At 37.2% G+C, this 23910-nt stretch overlaps 1 protein-coding gene across 7 annotated transcripts in view; it reads right to left on the bottom strand.

Moving 5' to 3' along the window:
• OSBP2 (oxysterol binding protein 2) overlaps window positions 1-23910 on the bottom strand; it is a 232742-nt gene that overhangs the window by 110640 nt on the left and 98192 nt on the right. Inside the window, exon 2 of one of the 7 annotated variants that reach the window (XM_031948925.1) lies at window positions 4572-4705. The exons of the other annotated variants lie outside the window; for them this stretch is intronic. The gene's annotated coding sequence lies outside the window, so the exon portion shown is untranslated. The remainder of the gene's footprint in view (window positions 1-4571; window positions 4706-23910) is intronic. 7 annotated transcript variants of the gene reach the window in all.

Raw genomic sequence — 23910 nt, 5'->3', positions numbered from 1 at the left:
CAGTTGCCTTGCAGATATAAAATAAAGTTTTTGTTGCAGTTTTCTCTGAAAAGGGTCTCATTTTATCCAAGATATAAAAAGAATAATGATGTTAATTTATGAGAGCTATTACCCAATTGATAAAATGGTCAAAGGATATGAAGAGGAAATTTTTCAGAGGAAGAAATTCACGCTATCAAAAGCTATACAAAAAATACTCCAAGTTACTAAGATTATTGGAATGCAAATTAAATTATAACCAAGCTAAATTGATAGAAAAAAAAGAAAATGCGCACTGCAGAAAAAGATACATTAATGTACTACTGGCAAAGCTCTTGCTTGAATTGAAATGGTTTCTGGAAAGCAATTTACAACTACACCCAAATGGTCACTAAACTCTGCATTACTTCAATCAATACCACTACTAAACCTATAGCCAAAGGATATTAAAGAAAGAAGAAAAGGGGCCATATACACAAAACTATTTAGAGCATCTCTTTTTGTAGTGGCAAAGAACTGGACTCTAATCACCTGAGGAATGACTGAACAAGATGTGGTATGAGAATATTGTTAGACCACTAGGGTGTAAGAGATGAAGAAGAGGATGATTTCAGAAAAAATAAGAAACTGTATGAACTGATACAGAGTGAAGAGAGCAGAACCAGGAGAACAATTCATACAATAACATTTGGAAGATGAATAACTTTGAAAGACCTAAGAACTCTTATCAAATCACTAACCAAACTCACTTCCAGAAGACACAAAATAAAATACACTACTGTGCAGACTGAGACATAGTTGTTGTTTTTGACTAATGTGAAAAATAGTTTTGTTGACTATATTGACTACAAGTTTGTTTAATGGGGAGGAGGAGGAGATAGAGAAAAGTGAAAAGAAAATGGATTTTTTCCCCATTGAGGAAGAATAAAATTGAATTAAAAAACAATAAGCCCAAAATCTATACCATGGGTTTAAAATGACTTATTTCTTATTATTCTCTATAATCAGCCTCAATCCATAAAGCTGGGTTCCCACACTCTAGAAAAGGCCAAGGACAACAAAGAACACATCTACTTATTCTTATCAGCAATGAGGAGGACCCTATGCTAATCACAGGCTCAACCCCTATTCCAATTCTTCTCATTCCTTCACCAAACACTTTCACCAATAAAACTCTGTGAAGCAGACAATGTAAACTGAATTATCTCTAGGTGATAGATAAAGAGACTGGGAGGTTAAATCACCTGATAAATACTGGGGTCATATCTGCAGCATCCTGGCTCAGAGTTAGTTCTTTTCACAATAGTACATTGCTTCTGTAATTTATATCCTAATCTGGATGTCACATCTGCTTTTAAAAAACCTATTTCCAACTGAAATCTTCCACCAAGCGTCCCATCACTGGTTTGGGCTCTCATCTTCATTTCTGTGAAAGCTGTACCATGGTGCCAGTTTCTACAAGCATTTCTTAAGCATTTATCACAAATAGAGCATTGTGTCCAACTTCAATTGTAAAAGACACAAAGAGAGGCAGCTGGATAAAGCGCTGGCCTGAGAGTCAGGAGGACCTGAGTTTAAATCTAGCCTCAGACCTTTAACACTTCCTAACTGAGTGATCTTTGACAAGTCATTTAATCTCAATTGCCTCACAAAAAAATTAAATTAAAAATAAAAATAAAGACATTTCCATGTATCAAAGATCTATACTTGTACACAAACACACTATGTACCTGTCCACCTGTCTGCATATACATAGAGGTGTGAGTGTGTATGTGGTTAAACTAGCGTGAAAGAGAGCTGCACTCATTCCCTATTGACAACATAATAAACTGGGGCACAGGAATATAATGTGATTTTACTGTGCCACATAAAATGATGAGTAGAAAGAAGTCCACGAAACATAAGAAGATTGATGCAAACTGATACAACCTGAACTTTGTAGAATGAAAAAAACCACCCACAAACACTACAAAAAAAGAAATAGAAACAACAAAGCCACAAACCGAAATGATGTGGAATTATAATAACCAAACTTGGCCCTAAAGAAGAGATACGGGAGCAATTAGATGGCACAGTAGATAGGGCACTGGCTCTCAGGAGGACCTGAGTTCAAATCCAGCCTCAGCCAGTGGGCAAGTCACTTAACCCCAACTGCCTCACCAAAAAAAGAAATGTGAACATGTTTCTCTTTCCATTCCATGAAGACTTAATTGACATCTTGGTAAGTTTTGCTGAACTGATTATTTTCCTCTTATCTTGTTTCTTTAAGTGGAAAAGGGAAGAATATATACGATATATTTGAAAATGAAGGTGATATCAATAAATGTTAAAAAAAAAAAACCAGCATTAACAAAAGATACAACAAAAAGAACTAATACCTAATACTATACTACAGAGTTAGGATCCAAATGGTATCATTTTCTTCAGCTTTAGAAGTGAATTTGAACCCAACTTAATTATTAAGGAGGTTTTAAGTAACTTAAGCCATGGATAAGCTCCTCAGGTTCCTTTCCAGATATAACATTCTATGAGCTATAATTTTTAAGACCTGTTATAACACAGATATTTTATCAATATATTAAGTTTACCTTTAAGGTTGAAGGTTCTAAGGGCCTCTTTCAGGGCTAACATTCTATAGGTCTATGTTTTGCAAACCAGACATTCTCCATTCTATGTTCTAAGAATATCAGAATTGGAAGGGACCTACGTCTTATGTCCTAAGATTCCTAAAAGCAAAATTTCAGTGTGCCTAAATGCAACCAAGGTTCGAAAATCAAGAAAATAACCCAAGAAACATCATTCAATTATACAAGATGTTTTAATTATTGATGATTCTAGAAATGAACAAAGTAGGAAACACAAGAGACCCCTCTCACATAACAGTATTAAACTGCGAAGCTTAATAACATTAAGAACAGAATTTATTCTTTTGACCCCTGATCTTTAAAAAATGAATCATTTGAACAAATTGGCATGCAAGTTTCCGATACGTTAGATTCAAGAAAACAGACAAGTATCAATGCAGACCACCCTTTCCCACTGAAGCTCACTGGACTGTTAAACAGTACAAGATGCCACCAAGCCCCATTATTTCTGACTGAAAAAATAAATGGCTAAATGAGTCAAAAGTTGGCCACAAAGCTCAATCTGGAAGATGATTTGTTTCCCACCTTCATTTGAAAGTTTAGGAAGGGCCCGTGTTGTCTCCTTTTCTTTTCCCCCGGTACTTTCTTCTGCAAACTGGAGCATATAAACAGGACAGACCTCCTAAGGAGTTGGCTTTACATGAGTTATTTTAATAGAATCTTGGCCTTTATCTCTTCCAGCACTGCAACACTAAGCAATTCCCACTAATCTCAGAACCAGTGTATATCTTAGAAATCTTTTCAATTTCATTTCTATCATTCAGAATTTTGGAATCATTCAAGAAAATAAGATGATGTTCTCTGTCAGAATCATTGCCACTGAACTCACGTTGCATTTCATACACAAGATGACACAGAAGTTCCAGTCCTTAGGACCTTTAGGGTGAGGATTCATTCACATTTAGCTAGTTGAAAGCAATGTGTCTCTCACCCTGGTACACACCTCAGTTTTACACCTTTTTGCCCCTCCTGCATAGAGGATCCCTCTTTCCTTAACTTTTCTACATTCGCCCCAACCCATTCAACCCACTGTCTGACCAGCAGAGTACAAACAACAGCATTCTGAGATCCTGTCTGTGAGTCTGACCTTGCCAGGTGATGGAGATGGGGACCGTACTCTGGTGGGTTCGGAGGCAGAGATGACCCATGAAGTTTAAACACATCTCCCCCCTGGCCGGATGCTCCGAGATAGGAGGGGGCAGCTTTGGGGGGATTTGGGGGGGTCAGGGCTTCTCTGGTTGTGCAGCTTCCCAGTGTGACCCAGAACTGCTTACTCAGAGGCTGGAAGCCCGGCTCGAGAATCTCTTTTCCTACGGCAGATACCACTCAGAGTTTTAAAATCACCTTTGCGTGCTGGGAAAACACAGACACACAGACACAAACACACACGGTCACACACACGCTTGCAGTGCACAGCTAATTCCTGCACAAAAGCCCCTCTGTGTTCACTTCACAGTGTCCAGTTCCCAGGTCTAGCCGTGGGAACCAAAGTGCTGCCCCCTCTACCCCATCACATATCCTGCAATTCAAATGCCTTACCTAAGACTTGAGAAATGGGTGGGGAAAGTGTGTCTGCCTTGAAGCCTCTCTAATATTTCTGAGCCATTTGGCTTCTAAAAGATGGCCACTGTCCAGAGTGACAATCAGGCAGTGAAGGGAGCTATTCTGGGACCAATTCTTTGCACTAAGGTGGTAGAGGGTACCCCTATGATGATAGCCCAAGGACTGAACCTGTCTCAAGATGCCCTGAAGCCCTCCTCCCCATTTCTCCCCACTGACCCTCACCAGTCTACAACTCTGCCCTGGGAGTATCTTCCTTCATCTTTCCCCCCCATCTTCACTATCCCAACCTTAAAGAACTAGAAAAGAGATGGGTGGGGGGAACCAAGGAACACCCCCCTGTCTCCCCTCCCCTCCGAATGTCTGCCCATCCTTGCTGGAACTCACCGGGGAGGGGCTCCTGGACTGGGGCTGGTTCGGGTTTGGGGGCTGCCAGATGACTACCCGAGGCTCTCTCAGCTGCTGCTGCCAACCACTGCTGCCTCCCCTAATCTCCGCCCTCAGTCCATTCTGTTGCTGTGCTGAGGCAAGGGGAAGGAAAGGAGAGTAATCTCTGGCCTGGATCCCTTGGCTGCAGCTCCAGTAGCCCTCCTGGGCCAAGGACAAGCTGCTGCTGGGACAGGCAGGGCAGCAGAACACGGCTCAGCACCATGGACAGCTGCCAGCCCCAGGCTTAAGGCGGCGGCCCCCCCCCCCCCCCCCTTGATTCCTCAAGCTGCTTGCACTCCCACCGAGCCCTTCCCTATCATAACCAACAGGGCAAGGATACCACTGTCCAATTATTCATGCTTCTTTCTTCCTTTCCTTCCAAAAGAAGCCAAGCCTTAAGTTTTCCTCCCTTCTTGGGCAGGAAGTCCCCCCCTCCCTCCAAGTTGCACTCCCTCCCATCTCTAAAAGACTTCTTTTTTTTAAACTGTCACAGAAAAAGTACTTTCACCAATCTGAATACTGGCTCTCCTGAAGTAGGAATCCAGGACTCGCCAGGGCTTAGGAAAAAACCATTCAGTATCAGCTACAGAGCTTCCCTTCCAAAAGGAAGAATTTCACTAACGACAATTCTCTGGGGCAGACTGTTACAAAGCTTAAAATCTCAGAGTCCCAGTTAATGAAAACTCAATGCTATTTATCTTCAAATCTGGGTAAGAAAAAAGGAAGACTCGCTTGGATCCCATCAGAAAAGAGAAAGCCAGTGAGATTTACACTGAGAATTCTCTTGCTTAAGTAATTACATTCCTTTCACTGGAGATGTCCATAGCATTATCCAATTAAGACGAAGCCTAAGAACCATGAACACTGAAGGTCGAAGAGCATCAATACCTGGAACATTCTCTCATCTGGTCTTGTTAATAGTGTGGCAGAATCCCAGTCAGAAGTTCAAATCCAGACTCTGCTAACTTACTAGCTATGACTTTCGTAAAACCATTTAATCTTTCAGGGCCCACTATTCGCATCTATAATATGTTGGGAATGTAATCGACTATTTAATATCCCTTCCAGCTCCAGACTTGGGCCTGAATTCCTCTAAATAGATCAGAAAATGTCAGAAATTCAGAGGGTCCTCAGAGATCGCAGATTCAGCCCTCATTAGAGACATGAGTGGGGAAGGATATTTGCTCCCAGCCCCATGGTGAATGACAAAGAGGGAAGGAGCCCAGATCTTGCGCCTCTCCTCTCAGTCCAGGGTTGCTAAATTGCATTGACTTTCCTTAAAAATGACCTCAAACAGGTCCCAATTTCCTGGACCATGTTGTAGCAGCTAACAAGAGCCAGACTCAGGACACTTGGCTTCTCATAACATCTTGGCCTCCCGGCTTCCTTCAAATCTCAGCTAGAGGGTCACATGCTCAGTGCCTTTTCTCTGAAACTGCCCCATTCAACCCAACAACAGGATGTTTGCTTGCTGTCTGAGGGCACTGAGGCTTTTCTGCCTTTTTCTGTATCCCAGGGCTTAGTCTAATACCTGGAACACAACAGGCATTTAATAAATGCTCTCTGACTTGGCTTGCTCTACTATTAATTCCCCATAAAACTGTAGACAAATCATTTTCCCTTTCTGCTCTTACATTCTAGAATTCTGTCCCCTGACTTCAAGAAATAAAATGAAATACATATTTATTCCTCAAAATATGGCTAACACGACACTACAGATATATCCTCCTAGAAGAGCCCCTTGTTTTCTCAAGCATACAACCCTAGGTCTACCATATCTCTGAAGATCCTCTGTGTCCCATGAGGTTAGCTCTAATGCTATCTTTTCCATGGAGCCTTCTTTAACTACTCCTGCAAATAATGATGGCTTCTTCACCTTAACTCCTACCACACTGTAGCTCTCCTACAGTTATTCAGAACTTGTGGTGAAGTGCTCAGCAAATTCCAGGAACTGGGCTAAGTGCTGGGAAGACAAACACCCTCAAGCACCACCTTGTCCCAGACTCTAGCAGCTTCCATTCCAAGGGGGGAGAAGGAGAAGGTATGCATAAGGTAGATAGTTTGGAGCTGAAGGCAGGGAACTGAGCTGTCAGCTTGGTTGTGGCCACTGTATGGCAGAAGTTCACCTCTTAGAACCTGGGGGAGTATCTAGAGGTGAAGTTCAAAGTTTCTTTCCGGAGGAAACAGGGATGATGCTGAAGTAGAGGCAACAGGAAGAACACTTATTCTAATGGATATTCTATTTATTTGTGGACATGTCTTTGAGTGTGAGACTGCGATTTCTGAGTATGGAGGCGACTAGCACCTTATTTGTACACTGCCTAGTGCCTCAATCGGGATCATCACTTATGGGATGGATACAACTGTACTTGTTCAAGTTTTGGAAGATAGCAAAAGCATGCCATAAGAATGAATCAACTCAGGTAGGAGAGCTGTCAGCTGCATATTTCCTCATTTATTTCTTTGTAATAAAATATTCCTTTTATGGATTAATTAGTTCAGAGGCATATGTAACAGCAAGCAAAACTTTTGCCCGTGACCACATTTTCACTATCTTCTTTCTTCACAGCAGTTAGCCCAGTCAGTACCAAGTAAAAGGCCTAACTGCAAAAACCTACACTCTGCATTAACAGACATACCCAGTTTTTTAGGAATACCAATAGATCCTCAATTGGTAAAGTCAGAATAGTTCAGTAAAGAACACATGCTATCCCACAGGCAGAACATATCAGTTCAAGCTTTGTCCATGATAGTAGTTGTGGGATTGGACAGTGTCCCCGCTTTAAACCTGTTCCCTTATTTGTAAAATGGAAATAACTGCCTTTCTTAAAGGGTTGTTAGACGGGCCTTTAAAGCACTAAATCTAAGTGACCTAAGTAATGTACATCTTCCCCACTTTAATTCCTATTTCTATTGCTGGCATGCTTTCATTTGCTGTTCTTTATAGCAGTCTATTTAAAATATATACTGTCGGCTCTTCCTTTGGATGGTTCCTTGTCTTCTCCCAGGCTCTAAAGCTGTGGGTGATGCCTCAGGTCTAGAAGGCTGCCCAACAGCTTTCTCACTAGTCCTTTCTTGACTGAACTGATCCTGGCCTCAGTTTTCACTGGGCTTTCTTTGCTGACTATTTAACCCTGTATTGCTAACCCTGATCCCTCACCCAAGTTCTACATCTGTCTATACAGTCATTTGTAAGACAAGAATGGTATAGTGTCCTAAAAATACTGGTAAGACAGAAAACTTGGGTTCCAGTCCCAGCTCCAAAACTTACTGTGTGACTCTGCACAAGTCATTTCACTTTCAGGAGTTTCAGTTTCCCTGTATGAACAAAAATATGAATTCACATTTACACAGATCTCCCCTCTTTGGGGATACCCAAAGTTCACAAATCATGAGATCATATATTCAAAGTTAGAAGCCACCTAGTCTCACCCCATCAGTTCACAAATGTGTTGAAGGTGACAGCCAGGATAGTAACCCAGGTCCTCTGCCTCTAAAGCACTTTGTCTTCACTTCAGTCACTTTTCAATCATATCTAACTCCTAATGGGCTTTCTTGGTCCAGATACTATTGCTATTCTCTTCTCTAATTCATTTTACTGATGAGGAAACTGAAATAAATAGAGTTAAGTGACTTGCCCAGGGTCATATAGTTAGTGTCTGATGCCAGATTTTAACTTGGGAAGATAAGTCTATCTTATTCCACTTTCTTACTCTCCATCAAAAAAGCACTTTGTTTACATGACCTCATTAGAAGCTCACAGCTCCCTTCGAGAGAACAGCCCTGATACCTCATGCTCATTATATAAGTAGGGAAACTAAAGATCAGGAGGATAAAATAAACTATCTATAAACTATTTCCAGTATTTCATCCCTCTATTAACTTGTCTATAAGGGTGAGGATTAATAGAATGAGGATAGTAGTGAGACAAAGGGGGTAAAGCATCAAAAATAGCCATAAGAATAAATCAATAGGAGAATTTAAGAAACAATAGCTCTCTCTAGGAAGGCGGGCTTCCCAAGTCCCCCAACACAGTACAAATCTGAAATTCACAACAGACAGAATAATAATCAAGAACACCAATTATAAACTATCAGTGACTTCTACCCCCAAACTGTACAAGAGACACTGTAAGTGTCTCCAAGAAGTCTATGATTTTCAACTCAACCAGTGAAGGGCCAGAAACATAGACATCCTGTAAGATTCTCATTTGAAAGGTACCAAGAGTAGAAGGATTCCTGAGAGTGTTCCAGGATGTTTAGGGAACAGTAATGACCTATGGAGGCATGACAACAACCAGAAAGTTAAAGTGGTTTGTGATAGCTCAGGCACAGAAAGGTGTTAAGCATTTTGAACTAAGAAGCCCTTAAAAGATCCCCAAAAAGCAATACTCAGAATCTCAAAGATCCAAGGGGAATTAAGTCCTGAAAGTCAAGAAGTATTGCAGAGTACCAAGGGCAAAACCAAGTCAAGAGGACCATCTCATCTAAAAATAAGGAAGAAGTTAAGCCTAATCTTGGCACAAAATTCCAATTCAAGAACTAAGGTTGCAGTGACGAGGAAACCAAAGATAATTTTAATCTGTATTAAAAAATGGCTGTAGATATAGAGTTGCCCTCAAATCCAGTTTAGGAGATCTTAACTCTACACTCCATAATTTCAAGGAGAAACTAAAAGGGGGAGGGAAATGCATTTTCTACAAGGATTATAGGAATATTGAAAAAAATGAAGCACAAGATAAAAATGTAGAGATAAAAATTGGAAGAATATCAAATGAGATCATAAAAATTAGAATAAACTATAAATTAATGATCCCATGAGACAAGAAATATTAGAGTAAAATGAAAAATATAAAACATTTGCTATAAATAACTAACCTCAAAACAAATCAAAGGAATATAATTTAGGAATCACTAGACTTCCTGAAAACAATACTAAAAAGAATTCTGAAAACTATACTTCAATAATTCATAAAGATAACCCAGATCTATTAGAATCAGGAAGCAGAGTTTAGAGTGTAGGTAGAAAGAACATAACCATCAACTCATAAAAGAAGCCATAAAAAGGAAAGTTTAAAGAATAACGTCCAAAAACCAGAGCTCCCATATAAGAGAAAAAATACTGCGCATGCCCAGAAAGAAGCAACTCAAGTGCCAAGGAACCATTTAGGATCACATAAGACCTGGTAGCTTCTACAAGAGAGCTTGGAATACAGGAGTTCCACAGATTAAAGAAAAAAAGTTTGCAATCAAGAACTATTTACCATACAAAATTTAATAGAATCCTAAAGTGAACCTTTTTTTTTTTTTTTTTTTTTTTTTGGAATATAGGACTTTCAAAAACTTCTAATAAATAGACCAGAGCTGAGTAGCATTTTGAAAAATGAACGCAAGAGTTCAAAGAAACCTAGAAAGGTATTTTTAAGCAATTAGAAGAGGCTGTATGATGATGATGATGTGCTAACATTCTAATACTAAGAGACAGGTCTTCAGAAAGTTAATATCTTCAAAGATGATTAAGGGAAGTGAATGAAAAAAAAATGGAGGACCCTGGGGTAGATTAGTTCTATTCTGAAGGTTATAAAAAAGTAAAGGGAAAAGACAGCAAAAGGAATACAATGGAGTGGAAAGGAAGAAGGAAGTAGAACTTAGTATTTCACAGAAGTAAAGTGTGTGATAAGAAGATTATATAATATAGAAAAAGAGGTGGTGGAATAGGCATCAGATAAATATCACTCATGTGAGATAACAGAAGACACACATACATATATTAACAATTTACTGTGGATACAGAGTCTAAACCAATGAAGAAAACAGAAGAAAATGCAAGAATGACTATTGTGGAAAAGGAGGATATAGAGTCTAAACCAATGAATGAAAGAAAGACAAAAAGAGTCATATGTCAAAGAGTTAAGGAAGGATTGTAGGATAAACTGCTAGAGGTAGGCATCACGGCAACAGTGCAAGAATGTACAATCTGAAGAAAAAGAGTACCTGAAACTTTGCATGAGTAGTAACAGCATGTTTCCTAAACACTGTCATGTCCATTCTTTTCGGTGAAATTGGAGACCAAGAAGAAAAGAAGGGCAATATCAGTAGTGTACAGTGTTCCCTGTTAACATGCTAAATAGCGAGTGGAGATGAGGGATATAAATACTGTACCTTTTAAAAGACAGAGCAATCTAGTGATACAGAAAACTATTTTTTTGCCATATTTCTGCCTCAAAGATGGAATAAGTTGTGCAGGATAATAAAAGGAGCATAAAAAGGGCTTTGAATGAGAGCAAGGTTTTGTTTTTGTTTTGTTTTGTTTTGCTCTTAACCTAGTTATTCTGTTGTTGACTTGTTTACAATGCTTGCATGTGCTTGTTTATACCTGTCAAGAAAAACAAATAGCACAGTAAAGGAACCCTTTCTTCAAAAATAAACAACAAAAAAACCCTTTTAGAAAGCACTCCAGTTGTATCTTTAATCAGTACTTAAGAAAAATAAAAATACATAATACCCCCAAAAAGAAGAAATACATAAAACTTAACAACAATAAGGGGTAGAAGTTTTTTTTAAGCAATAGCTTTTTCTTTTTCAAAATATATACAAAGACAGTTTTCAATATTCACCCTGCAAAACCTTGTGTTTCAATTTTTTTCTCTCCCTCCCCATCTTCCCTCTCCCCTAGATGGCAAGCAATCCAATATAGGTTAAATATGTTCAATTCTTCTAAACATTTCCATGTTTATCATGCTGTACAAGAAAAATCACATTAAAAAGGAAAAAATTAGAAAAGAAAAAAGCAAGCAAATAATAAAGAAGACGAAAATGTGATCCACATTTAGTCAAGGGGCAGAAGAATAAAGAGAATAATATGGGAATGGCATCCAGCTGGAGCTACTTTTATTCCCTTTCCTTCCACTCTTACCCCACACCTTGGGGCAAAGACTATGGTCAGGGAAACATTAATTGGACAATGTAGTAAAGAGACTAAGACAGATTTGAGATCCAACTCCTGTCAAAACAGGTATCAAAGGGGAAAGAGTCAAAAAGTGAGCAAAAGGAAATTTGGGGGAAAAATGAAATTCTCAAAAATATTATAGGAAAACTCAGTTAAAAAACTTTGAGCACTTTATCTCTTGATAAACCAACAGAGATTATGGTCTCCAGATCATCTGAGTTCAAACATTTATAAAGAAATATTGTTAAGGCAAAGGAAAACAAACCAATATCTGGCAAGATAAGGATTCTCTTTTTTAATTTAATTTTTCAAAAGCTTTTTTTATTTTCAAAACATATGCATGGATAATTTTTCAACATTGACCCTTGCATAGCCTTGTATTTCAGATTTTTCCTCTTCTTCCCCCCGCTCTCTCTCCTAGATGGCAAGCAATACAATATGTTGTACATATTAAAATATATGTTAAATCGAATATGTGTAAATATATTTATACAATTCTCTTGTTGCACAAGAAAAAACAGAACAAATAAGGAAAATAAATGAGTAAGAAAACAAAAAGCAAGCAAACAACAACAAAAAGAGTGAAAATGTCATGTTGTGATCCACATTCAGTTCCCACAGTCCTCTCTCTGGTTGTACATGGCTCTCTTCCTCACAAGATCATTGGAACTGGCATCAGTCATCTCATTGTTGAAAAGAATCACGTTCATCAGAATTGGTCGTTCTATAATGTTGATGTTAGGGCAAGGATTCTCAAGAGAGCATGAAACCACAGAAGGTGCCTGAATCATTAAAGAGAGAAATAGGAATTTGAAAGCAGAATTTATAGTCTATACAGCAGAAATAATCAGAATAGAAATGGTGGGAAGCATCATCAAAGAAACAACAGCTGGAATCAAAGAAGCATAAATATCATTAAAAGAAAACACGATCTCTATATGAACAAAATACTGCCCTGAACATAGGATAAGTTGAAACAATTTAAAGATTAGAGGTTTGCCAAAAGAACACAAGAAACTTAAATTCTGTAATGAAGGAAATAGATGAAAACTACCCAGAATTTCTATTCTGATCATCAAAGACAAAAATGTCAATCAAAAGACTGCCTCCAAATAAAAACTCATTGTTGAAAACTCCAAGCTATATAATGTTTAAAATGAACAATTCTAATGACAAAGAGCAAATTCTACCACAACCAGGGAAAAGAGCCTTAAGTGCAAAAAGGACATTTGAATAATATGAGAGTAAATTGTAGCCTCCATAAATACTAGAAGGCGATAGAATAATGTGTTATGAAGAGCAAAGGACTTCAAGATACAATCCACAAGGACTTGAAATATGAGTTTAACCCTGAAAATATGAGTTTAACTATTAATGATGAAAGATGAACAGTAAATAAAATGCATTTGAAGGATTCTTATAAAGAAAACCTAACCTGCATAAAATGATCGCTTTGTGATCTCTGACAAAAGAAATATAAGAAAAAAAACAATAAATACAGTAACAAAATGAAGTATAGAATGGTAACAAATAATATTACCACAGAAAGAAAAAGTCACCTATAAGTAACTTTAGTTACTCTCAGAGACCATTAGGAGATTTCTTTCCAAATTTTCCTTAGAAGAAAAAGTGAAGGCAAAAGTCAAACAGAAGTGGTAAAACAAGTATGAAATGTCATGAATGAAACTTTTAAAAAATAACCTTGTCCACAAGTGAATGAGAGTGTGTGTGTGTGTGTGTAGGAAGAAGGGGAACTAAACTATAGGAGTGTGCATAAAATGGAAAGAGGGGAGAAAGAAGCTAGAGTAGAATATAGAATAGAATGTATCCTAATAAAGTCAATAGTTAACAAAAAGAAAAAATAATTCCTGGAGCTTCTCTCAGGAAGAAGAGGCCCTCCAGGAGAATGAGAAAAGAGATAAAAGAAGGTATTAAAATAGACTGGATGTCTCACTGAAGAATACCTCCATAGTAGAAGAGATATACTTTATAATGAGGTCATTACAGTAAATTTAAATCTACAGGAATTTAAACTTAGAGCAACCTACCTCAGGAGAAGGCAAAGCAGAGCTCACAGAGATATCTAACATCTTCTAAAAGTGATGAAGCAAAAGTTTAAAATGAATTAAAATGTTTTATGGATGAAATGATAACTTTTGGGGGGAAGGTGGAAAGGAAATGAAGACGACAGAAGAAAGAAGGGGAAAGGAAATTAATGGATTGGCAAGAAGTACAAATAACAAACATCTTGAAAATTAGAATGGGACAAGTGGAAGACAATGACTCTGTGACAATAAGGAATACTATATATATATATATATATATATATATATATATATATGAATGTGTATATGTGTGTGTATGTCTATATATATGATGGTATGAAACAATTTTATAGCCCAAGACAACTAGGAAGATCAATGGGAAAGGTCTGTTGCACTAGGGTGGGAAGGGACAAGCACAACCCCAGCCAATCAGGAACAGGCATTGGGAGCCTTTGAAGCAGCTGCAGCAGCAACACCTGCTACTTGCTGCTGCTTCCAGAGGTCTCAGCCCTCAGACAGTAAGAGGGAACAACATTTGGTCAGAAGGAGATTACAGGGGTCTCTTTGCTAGACTGAGGCAGGACTCTGTTGCTTTGCCTATACTCAAATCCAAGTCACAGTCCTAGAGTGAGGAAGAGCACTAGCACACTAAAACATGCAGCCATTGGAAGCTAGCCCCTCCCTTACTATGCCAGGGCAGAAAAAAGTGCTTGTGGTCACTCACAGATCAGAGCACAGAAAGGCCGGGAGAGTAATGAACACACCTCCCTTTTAATCACACCACCTTGAAAGAACTGAAAATGTACAGGTTCCTAGGACCTCTGAAAACTGCTGCACAAAACCACTGAAGCTTGGGATAGTATATCTCCCACTCTGGAAAAAGAGTCCTACTTTAACAAAGAGTTGAAATCAAGTAATAGGCTGAGAAAATGAGCAAACAGAAAAGATTCTGATCATACAGTGACTACAAAGATCAAAACACACACCCACAAGATTACAAAGTCAAAACTCCTATATCCAAAGCCTTCAGGAAAAATAAGATTTTGATCTTAGGCTGTGGAAAAGCTCAAAAAGGATTTTAAAGAACATAAAAGACATAGAAGAAAAATTGGGAAGAGAAGTGAGAGTGATGCAAAAGGAAAGACAAAAAGCTAATGAGAATAATTCCTCAAAAAGCAAAATTAGCCAAATGGAAAAGAAGGTACAAAAGTTCAATGAAGAAAAATAATTCCTTAAAAATTAGAAGTCAGCAAATAGATGCTAATAATTTCATGAAAAATCAAGAAACAATAAAAGAAAGCCAAAAGAATGAAAAAAAAATAGAAGACATTGTGAAATATCTTATTGGAAAAACAACTGACCTGGAAAATAGATCCAGGAGAGATAATTTAAAATTTTTTAGATTACCTGAAAGTCATGATCAAAAAAGAGCCAGACATTATCTTTCAAAAAAAAGTCAAGAAAAACTCTCCTGATATTCCAGAACCAGTGGGTAAGAATTGAAAGAATCTACCCATCACTTCCTGAAAGAAATCTCAAAATGAAAACTCCTAGAAATATCATAGCCAAGTTCCAGAACTTCCAGGTCAAGAAGAAAATACTGTAAAAATCCACAAAGAAACAATTCAAGTATGGTGGAGTCACAGTCAAGATAACACAAGATATAGCAACTTCCACATTAAATGATCAAAAGATCTGGAATATGACATTCCAGAAAGCAAAAGAGATAGAATTACAACCAATAATTTATCTACCCAGAAAAACTCAATATAATCCTTTGGGAACAGGGGGAGATATGGACATTCAATAAAATAAAGGATTTTCAAGCATTCGTAATAAAAAGACCAGAACTGAATAGAAAAATTTGGCTTTCAAATACAAGAATCAAGAGAAGCATAAAAGGGAAAGGGAAATCATAAGGAACTTGATAAGGTTAATCTGTTTACATTCCTACATGAGAAGACAATATTTGGAATTCATTATTAGGGCAGTTAGGAGAAATATATAGAGAGTATAGGTATGAGTTGAATATGAAGGGATAATATCTAAAAATTAAAATTAAGGGGTAAGAGAAGAATGTAGTGGAAGAAAGGGAAAGTGAGAATTAGAATGGCATAAATTAACTGCCATAAAAGCAGGAAGAAAAAGTTTTTACAGTGGTGGAGAAGAGGGAAAGAGGAGGCAAAGTGAGTAAACCTTACTCTCATCAGAACTGACTTAAAAGAGGAAATAACTTACACACTCAAGTGGGTATAGAAATCTCTCTTACCCTGCAGGAAAATAGGAGGGGAAGGAGATAGAAGAAGGGGAAGGGTAATAGGAAGGAGAGAAGATTGGGGGGGGGGGAGGAATAGTCAAAACTACTTTTGAGGAGGGGCAGAGTAAAGGAGAGAATAGAATAAATGGGAAGAAATATAGTTAGTAATAGTAATTATGAAAAAAAATTTGAAGCAAGTTTGTCTGATAAAGACTTCATTTCTCAAACATATAGGGAACTGAGGCAAATTCACAAAAATAAAGGCCATTCCCCAATTGATAACTGATCAAAACAAATGAATAGTTTTCAGATGAAGTAATCAAAGCTATTTATATGAAAATGAAAAAATTCTCCAACTTACTATTGATTAGAGAAATGCACATTAAAACAATACTTCATACCTGTTAGATTGGCTAATAGGCCAGAAAATGAAAATGACAAATACTGGAGGGAATGTGGGGAAAATGAGACATTAATTCATTGTTGGTGGAACTGTGAACTGATCCAAACATTTTGTAGAGCAATTTAGAACTATGCCCAATGGGCTATAAAACTATTCATACCCTTTGACCCAGCAATACTAGATATATATATCCCAAAAGAGATTTTTTAAAAAGGTAAAGGATCCATTATAGCAGCTCTTTTCTGGGGGGCAAAGAAATAGAAATTGAGGGGATGCCCATCAATTGGGAAATGACTGAACAAATTGTGGTATGTGATAAAGAAAGAATATTATTGTGCTGTAAAAAATGATGAGCAGCTAGATCATGATTGATTAGAGAAATGCAAACTAAGATAACTCTGGGATACCACTTCACTCCTCTTAAACTGGTTAAGATAACAGGAAAAGATAATGCTAAATGTAGGAGAGAATGTGAGAAAACTGGGACACTAATGCTGAAATATTATTGTTCTTTAAGAAATGATGAAAAACAAAAGGTCAAGAATTTCAAGGGAATTAATGAAAAAAAAATCAAATGAAGGTGGCTTAGCTGTACCAGATCTAAAATTATATTATAGAGCAGCAGTTACCAAAACTATTTGGTATTGGCTAAGGAATAGATTAGTTGATCAGTGGAATAGGTTAGGTTCAAGGGATAAAACAGTCAACAAATATAGCAACCTAGTCTTTGACAAACCCAAAGACCCCAGCTTTTGGGATAAGAACTTACTGTTTGATAAAAATTGCTGGGAAAATTGGAAACTAATATGGCAGAAACTAGGCACTGATCCACATTTAACACCGTACACCAAGATAAGGTCAAAATGGGTTCATGACCTAGGTATAAAGAATGAAATTATTAATAAATTAGAGGAACACAGGATAGTTTACCTCTCAGACCTGTGGAAGGGGAAGGTCTTTATGACAAAAGAAGAACTAGAGATCATTACTGATCACAAAATAGAAAATTTCGATTATACCAAACTGAAAAGTTTTTGTACAAACAAAACTAATGCAGACAAGATTAGAAGGGAAGCAATATTTTTACAGTCAAAGGTTCTGATAAAGGCCTCATTTCCAAAATATATAGAGAATTAACTCTAATTTATAAAAAATCAAGCCATTCTCCAATTGAAAAATGGTCAAAGGATATGAACAGACAATTCTCAGATGAAGAAATTGAAACTATTTCTAGTCATATGAAAAGATGCTCCAAGTCATTATTAATCAGAGAAATGCAAATTAAGACAACTCTAAGATACCACTACATACCTGTCAGATTGGCTAAGATGACAGGAAAAAATAATGATGATTGTTGGAGGGGATGCGGGAAAACTGGGACATTGATGCATTGTTGGTGGAGTTGTGAACGAATCCAACCATTTTGGAGAGTAGTTTGGAACTATGCTCAAAAAGTTATCAAACTGTGCATACCCTTTGATCCAGCAGTGTTACTACTGGGATTATATCCCAAAGAGATTATAAAGAAGGGAAAGGGACCTGTATGTGCACGAATGTTTGTGGCAGCCCTTTTTGTAGTGGCTAGAAACTGGAAACTGAATGGATGTCCATCAGTTGGAGAATGGCTGAATAAATTGTGGTATATGAATATTATGGAATATTACTCTTCTGTAAGAAATGACCAACAGGATGATTTCAGAAAGGCCTGGAGAGACTTACACGAACTGATGCTGAGTGAAATGAGCAGGACCAGGAGATCATTATATACATCAACAACAATACTACATGATGACCAGTTCTGATGGACCTGGCCATCCTCAGCAACGAGATCAACCAAATCATTTCCAGTAGAGCAGTAATGAACTGAACCAGCTATGCCCAGAGAAAGAACTCTGGGAGATGACTAAAAACCATTACATTGAATTCCCAGTCCCTATATTTATGCCCACCTGCATTTTTGATTTCCTTCACAAGCTAATTGTACAATATTTCAGAGTCTGATTCTTTTTGTACAGCAAAATAACGTTTTGGTCATGTATATTTATTGTGTATCTAATTTATATTTTAATGTACTTAACATCTACTGGTCATCCTGCCATCTAAACAAAATTAAAAAAAAAAAAAAAAAAAGAAATGATGAGCGGACTGATTTCAGAAAAGCCTGGAAAGACTTTCATGAACTGATGCTAAGGGAAATGAACAAGACAGCATTATGCAAAGTAACAACAAGATTATGGTATGATCAACTGTGATGAACTTGACTGTTTTCAACAATGAGGTTATTCAAGATAATTCCAATAATTTGTGATGAAAAGTACTATCTACAGAAGATAAGAACTATGGAGACTGAATGTGGATGAAAAGCAGAGCATTTTCACTTTTTTCACTGTTGTTTTCTTAAAATTTCTTGTGGTTTTTTCCCCTTCATTTTGATCTGATTTTTCTTGTGTACTAAGATGAATATGGGAATATGCTTAAAAGAATTGCATATGTTTAACCTATATTGGATTGCTTGCTGTCTTGGGGGGAGAGGGGAAGAGAGAGCAAGAAACATTTGTAACACAAGGTTCTGCAAAGGTAAATATTGAAAACTATTTTTGCATATATTTGGAAAAATAAAATACTACTGAAAGAAAAAAAAGAACATAAGCAAAAAAGAAAAAAAATGATGAGCAGGAGACTCTCAGAAAAACCTGTAAAGACTTCCATGAGCTATAAAGAAAAATGTAAGATGATCCGCCATGACTTGGCTATTCTCAACAATACAATGATCCAAGACAACTCCGAAAAACTTATGGTGAAAAATGCTATCTCTATCCAGAGAAAGAAGTGATTGTGTCTGTATACAAACTGAATCATACTTTTTTACTTTATTTGGGGGGGGGGTCTATGCTTTCATTTACAACATGACTTTTATGGAAATGTTTTCCATGACTTCACACATGCCTTCTCAATACAAGGGGTGGGGAGGGAGGAAGGAAGATAATATGGAATTCAAAGTTTTAAAAGCAACTATTAAAATTTGTTTTACAATGTGGGGAATAATAAAAATACTAAATAAAATGTCAAAATGCTGAAAAATTAAGAAAATCTAAAGTATTTTATAACAAAAACAAGTGAACCAAAAAACAAATTGAGGAGGAAACGATTAAGACCATGACCAGGAAAGACTTTAGAAATAATTTTTCAAAAAATCTTCTAAAAGTTCATATTTCCTAAAATAAGAGGGCAAAGTGAAAAGAGAAAGAAGTACAATTTATCTCTTGAAAGAAACCCCAAAATGAAAACTCCCAGGAATATCATAGCCAAAATCCAGAGCTTCCAAATAAAAAATACTTCAAACAACTAGAAAGAAAGATTTTCATATTAAGGAGCCACAATCAGCATCACATATGATTTATCAGCTAACAATGTAAAGAAGTGATATCCTCCAAAGCAAAAGATATGGATTTACAACCTAGAATAACTTACCCAGAAAGACTGAGCATAATGCTACTGGGGGAAAATAAACCTTTAATGAAATAAAGAGACTTGCAAGCATTTCTGATGAACAGATCAGAATGGTAGAAAAACTCTGAAGTTCAAACAAAGGAATAAACATAAACCGGTAAATATGAATGAACAATCCTAAAGGACTAAACAAGGATAAACTACTTATGGGAGATGTTATTTATGTCCCCCTCTGAACTAGCCATCATTAGAATTCACTGAAGGAATCCAATTAGACAAGATCTGAGACTGGTTTTGCTTTTGTTTTAATGATCAAAAACTGGAAGGGGAAGGGGGCAAGGGAATATATGAGGTAGGGGAAGGTATAAAAAGGAAAGCAAGGGGAAATTATCTCATAATGAGGTTGTACAAATAAATATCTATACAAGCAAAGAAAGGGGTGAGAGAGAATATCTGGTGCTTCAACCTCATTGTCATCTAAATTGGTCAGAAAAATGCACACACTGAGTTTTGGATAAAAAAATATATTTCATTAAACATGGAAATAGGAGATAAAGGGGAAAATGGGGAGGAAGAATTCGAGGGAAGGCAGATTGAGAGAAGAATTATTTCTAAATTAACTCAAAGAATATAAAAACATATGGATAGCTCTTTTTGAGGGGTATGAATTTTGGGAAATGAAATGAATACACTATGGTGTCAAGGGGCCTTTAGGTGGCGCCATATTGTGCAGAGTGTCAGGCCTAGAGGCAGGAAGACTCATCTTCCTTAAATTCAAATCCAGCCACACAAACTTATTAGCTGGATGGTCCTGGACAAGGCACTTAATCCTAATTGCCTCAGTTTCCTCCATCTGTAAAATAAGCTGGAGACCACTCCAAGACCTTGGCCAAGAAAACCCTAATAGGGTCACACAACTGAAAAAATGACTGAACATCATCAAGTATTGCACTGAACTCGTCAGTTTAATGACCAATCAGAATTCCAGAGAACTAATGATGAAATATGCTATTCACCTCCTGATAGAGAAGTAAAGGACTCAGAATGAGAAACAAAACACTTTTTTTTGGAGGGGGACACAGTCAATGTAGAAATTTCTGTTGAATGACCATATGTGATTGTAATGGGTTTTGTTTTTCTGATGTTTTCAATTCATGGTGTTGGGGGGAGAGGGTTGGATGAGGGTTATGAGGTTGATTTTGGCTCCAAAACACCAATTATTTTTTAAAATTGAAAAAAAGCACTCTGCACTTTCTGCAGAGGTGGGAGGTCCATGTGGTACACATTGCACATAGTTCAGACATTGGTGATATATAAAGGTACCTGGGTTGATCATTGGATGGAGCGCTAGGCCTAGAGTTGGGAGTTCAAAGCCTCGGATACTTATTAACTCATGAACCTGGGCTGTGGAATGCACTATCCGTGGAAATGCCAGAAATCAGACCAGCTGCTCTGGCTCTCACAGAGATCATGAAGAGCAAAAGAAAGACAAAAAGTCATCGGTGTTCTTCCAAAGTGAAGAATAGTAAAAAGTGAGAATCTTTATTATCATTAATTCCTCCCTTAAATGCTTTCTAACCACAATGTTGCTAAGGAAACATAAATGAAAACAAAGGTAGATAAATCAGTCTGTGTTTGAAGGACTATGTGAAAGCTGGGTTCAAGGAGAAATTTTAGCATTCTCAGACAAACTATTTCTCCTCCTATCCAGGCAGGTAGGTGGCTTACTGCTCCTGCAGATCCATTCCCATGCATCTCAAGCATTTCTACTCCCATGCTTCCGGCCTCCACCGGCCAATGAGCAAACTGAAGTGAGGGATAATGCCAGGTCAGAATGACACGAATTACTGCAGCGTGAGTGCAGAATAAGCAGGCAAGAATGCCTGGGAAAGTACAGCTTGGAATAGAGCAAGCTTTGCACAGGCTAGGCAGGTGTGATTACCTGGGAGGTCACACTGGGCAAGTCATTAACCTCTACCTGTCTCAGTTTTCTCACTTGTAAAATGGGGAATCATAATAGTGACTACCTGTAATAGGCCAGAACTCTGGAGAAGTGACACTTGAAACAAGGATTCTTACAAGGTGCTAACTCAGTGGAACTGATGAGACAATGGTTATCTAGTTTAGCATGGTGATCAATAGTTCTCTAATTCAGTATGATTGATTTAATCTTACAACAAATAATGGTTCCCTAGAAATATAATGATTGGCTTATCCTCAGTATGATGAATGGATTTAATTGTAATAGAGTATTTAAGAGGTCAGTCAGACCTAGAGAGAGACTTGGAGATGACTCGGAGAAGACAGAGGAATGGAGGCTGGAGCTCAAGCCCTCAGACTCATAAGAGACATTCCATCTTCATCAGCCTCCCGGTGGCCGGCCTGTCCTCCTGCTTCCCCCCAGTGAGACCAAGGCCCATCTGAAAGGCCTCCAGAAAGCTAGCCTGGGCCCCAGGCAAGGAGACCTTTGTACTTTATCCTTGGCTATTCTAGTGGTGATTGCTCAGCTGAAATGAAGGCTGGTCCAAAGACCTCTAGAAAGCTAACCAGAACATTAAACTACCTCTTAGGATTGTGTGAATCAAAAGAATGGTATTTTTAAAGCATTTAGTAAATAATATATTAAGGCACATACTTGGCATTTAACAAATGCTTGTTTCCTTCCTATCTATTGTGCAGTTTTGCTGGGGCTTTTTCTCTTTTCATTTTCCCTCTTATGTTTTTGTCTTTAAAAAATACTAAATTATATAGAGCGGTTTCTCTGGCAGGGGAAGAAAGAATGGGATATTGGGGATATTTTTGGAAATGTGAAAAAAAGCAACCATTGTTAATAAATTCTGGTCATTAATTTGTATTTTGCTCATCTGAATATTAAACAGTTTTTCAAAGACTTGCATAATACTGATCAAATTTAGAGATGGAGTGGATGGGATGGAAAGCTACCACCCTGAATGTCAGAGTCAGGATTTAAAATGACTTTGGCAGGCTTGAAGTTAAATCTTATCAAATGAAATTGATTGGGGATAAATGTAAAATCTTGAACTGAGACTGAAAAAAAAATCAGCTTCACAAACCCAGGAACTTGTCTGAAAAAGGGTAAAAGTAGACTACAAGCTCCATATAAGTCAGCAGTATCGAACATGGCAGCCAAAAACCTAAGGAGCTCTCAGGCCATTTAAGACAATCTGAGCTCCTGGGTTACTTATATATATATACTGCCCACTCACATATCAAACACCATAATAATCCTTGTTGAATTTGTATGCTTCTCTAAAGAAAAGGTTTATATATAAAAATTCATTCCTTTTTCATATTTTTAAATAATATTTAATTTTTCCAAATACATTCAAATATGTTTTTCACCATTCACTTTTGCAAAACTTTGTGTTCAAAAATTTTCTCCCTTTCCTTCCTCCTTCCCTCCTTAAGATGGCAAGCAATCTGATTAGGTTAAACATGTGCAATTCCTCTAAACATATTTCCATATTCATCATGCTGTGCAAAAAAAAAATCAGACCAAAAGACAAAAAACATGAGAAGGGAAAAAAACTGTGCAAACAAACAACAACAAAATAAGGTGAAAATATTATGCTTTGATCAACATTCAATCTCTCTCTGTCTCTGTCTCTGGATGTGTTTGGAACTTTCCATAAAGACTCATTTCTTTAAGTAAACATTTATTAAGGGATTCTGATGTGTAATAAGATGTGTCAAATGTAGCTAACAGATGGATAGAGAGAGAAGGCCTTTTAAAAATAACAAATGTCTTGCTTTTTCTCATTTCTTTTTGAAATAGTTGATATCTGCAAGTTTATGTGTAGACGAAGGTATCCCAAAAATCTTCCTGCAATTTAAAACTAAGCTTAAATAATTATTTTCAGATTTTGGGGATGTATAGAGGCAGTTAGGTTATGCAATGGGTAGTTTTAAGCTAAGTTTAACCTTATGCTTAAAACTGCTCTAGATTTTTGGGACACTGCATGTGTGTATCTATATAAATATCACATACATATCATTCATATATTATTTATATATTGTATGTATATATTATGTGTATATGTACATCTAGCTAGCTAGTCATCTACCTTTAAATCGGTTTGTTTGAAAATTACTGCCTAGGACTTCATCTGTGTGGATACTCCTCCACTGACTTAGGGCACTAGTGAGACTGAAAAATTTATCATCAATGGGTCA

This window comes from Sarcophilus harrisii, chromosome 1, assembly GCF_902635505.1.
Source record: "Sarcophilus harrisii chromosome 1, mSarHar1.11, whole genome shotgun sequence".
Lineage (NCBI taxonomy): Eukaryota > Metazoa > Chordata > Mammalia > Dasyuromorphia > Dasyuridae > Sarcophilus > Sarcophilus harrisii.
The sequence above is the reverse complement of the archived record's forward strand: the minus strand, read 5'-3'. Positions and strand labels throughout refer to the sequence as shown.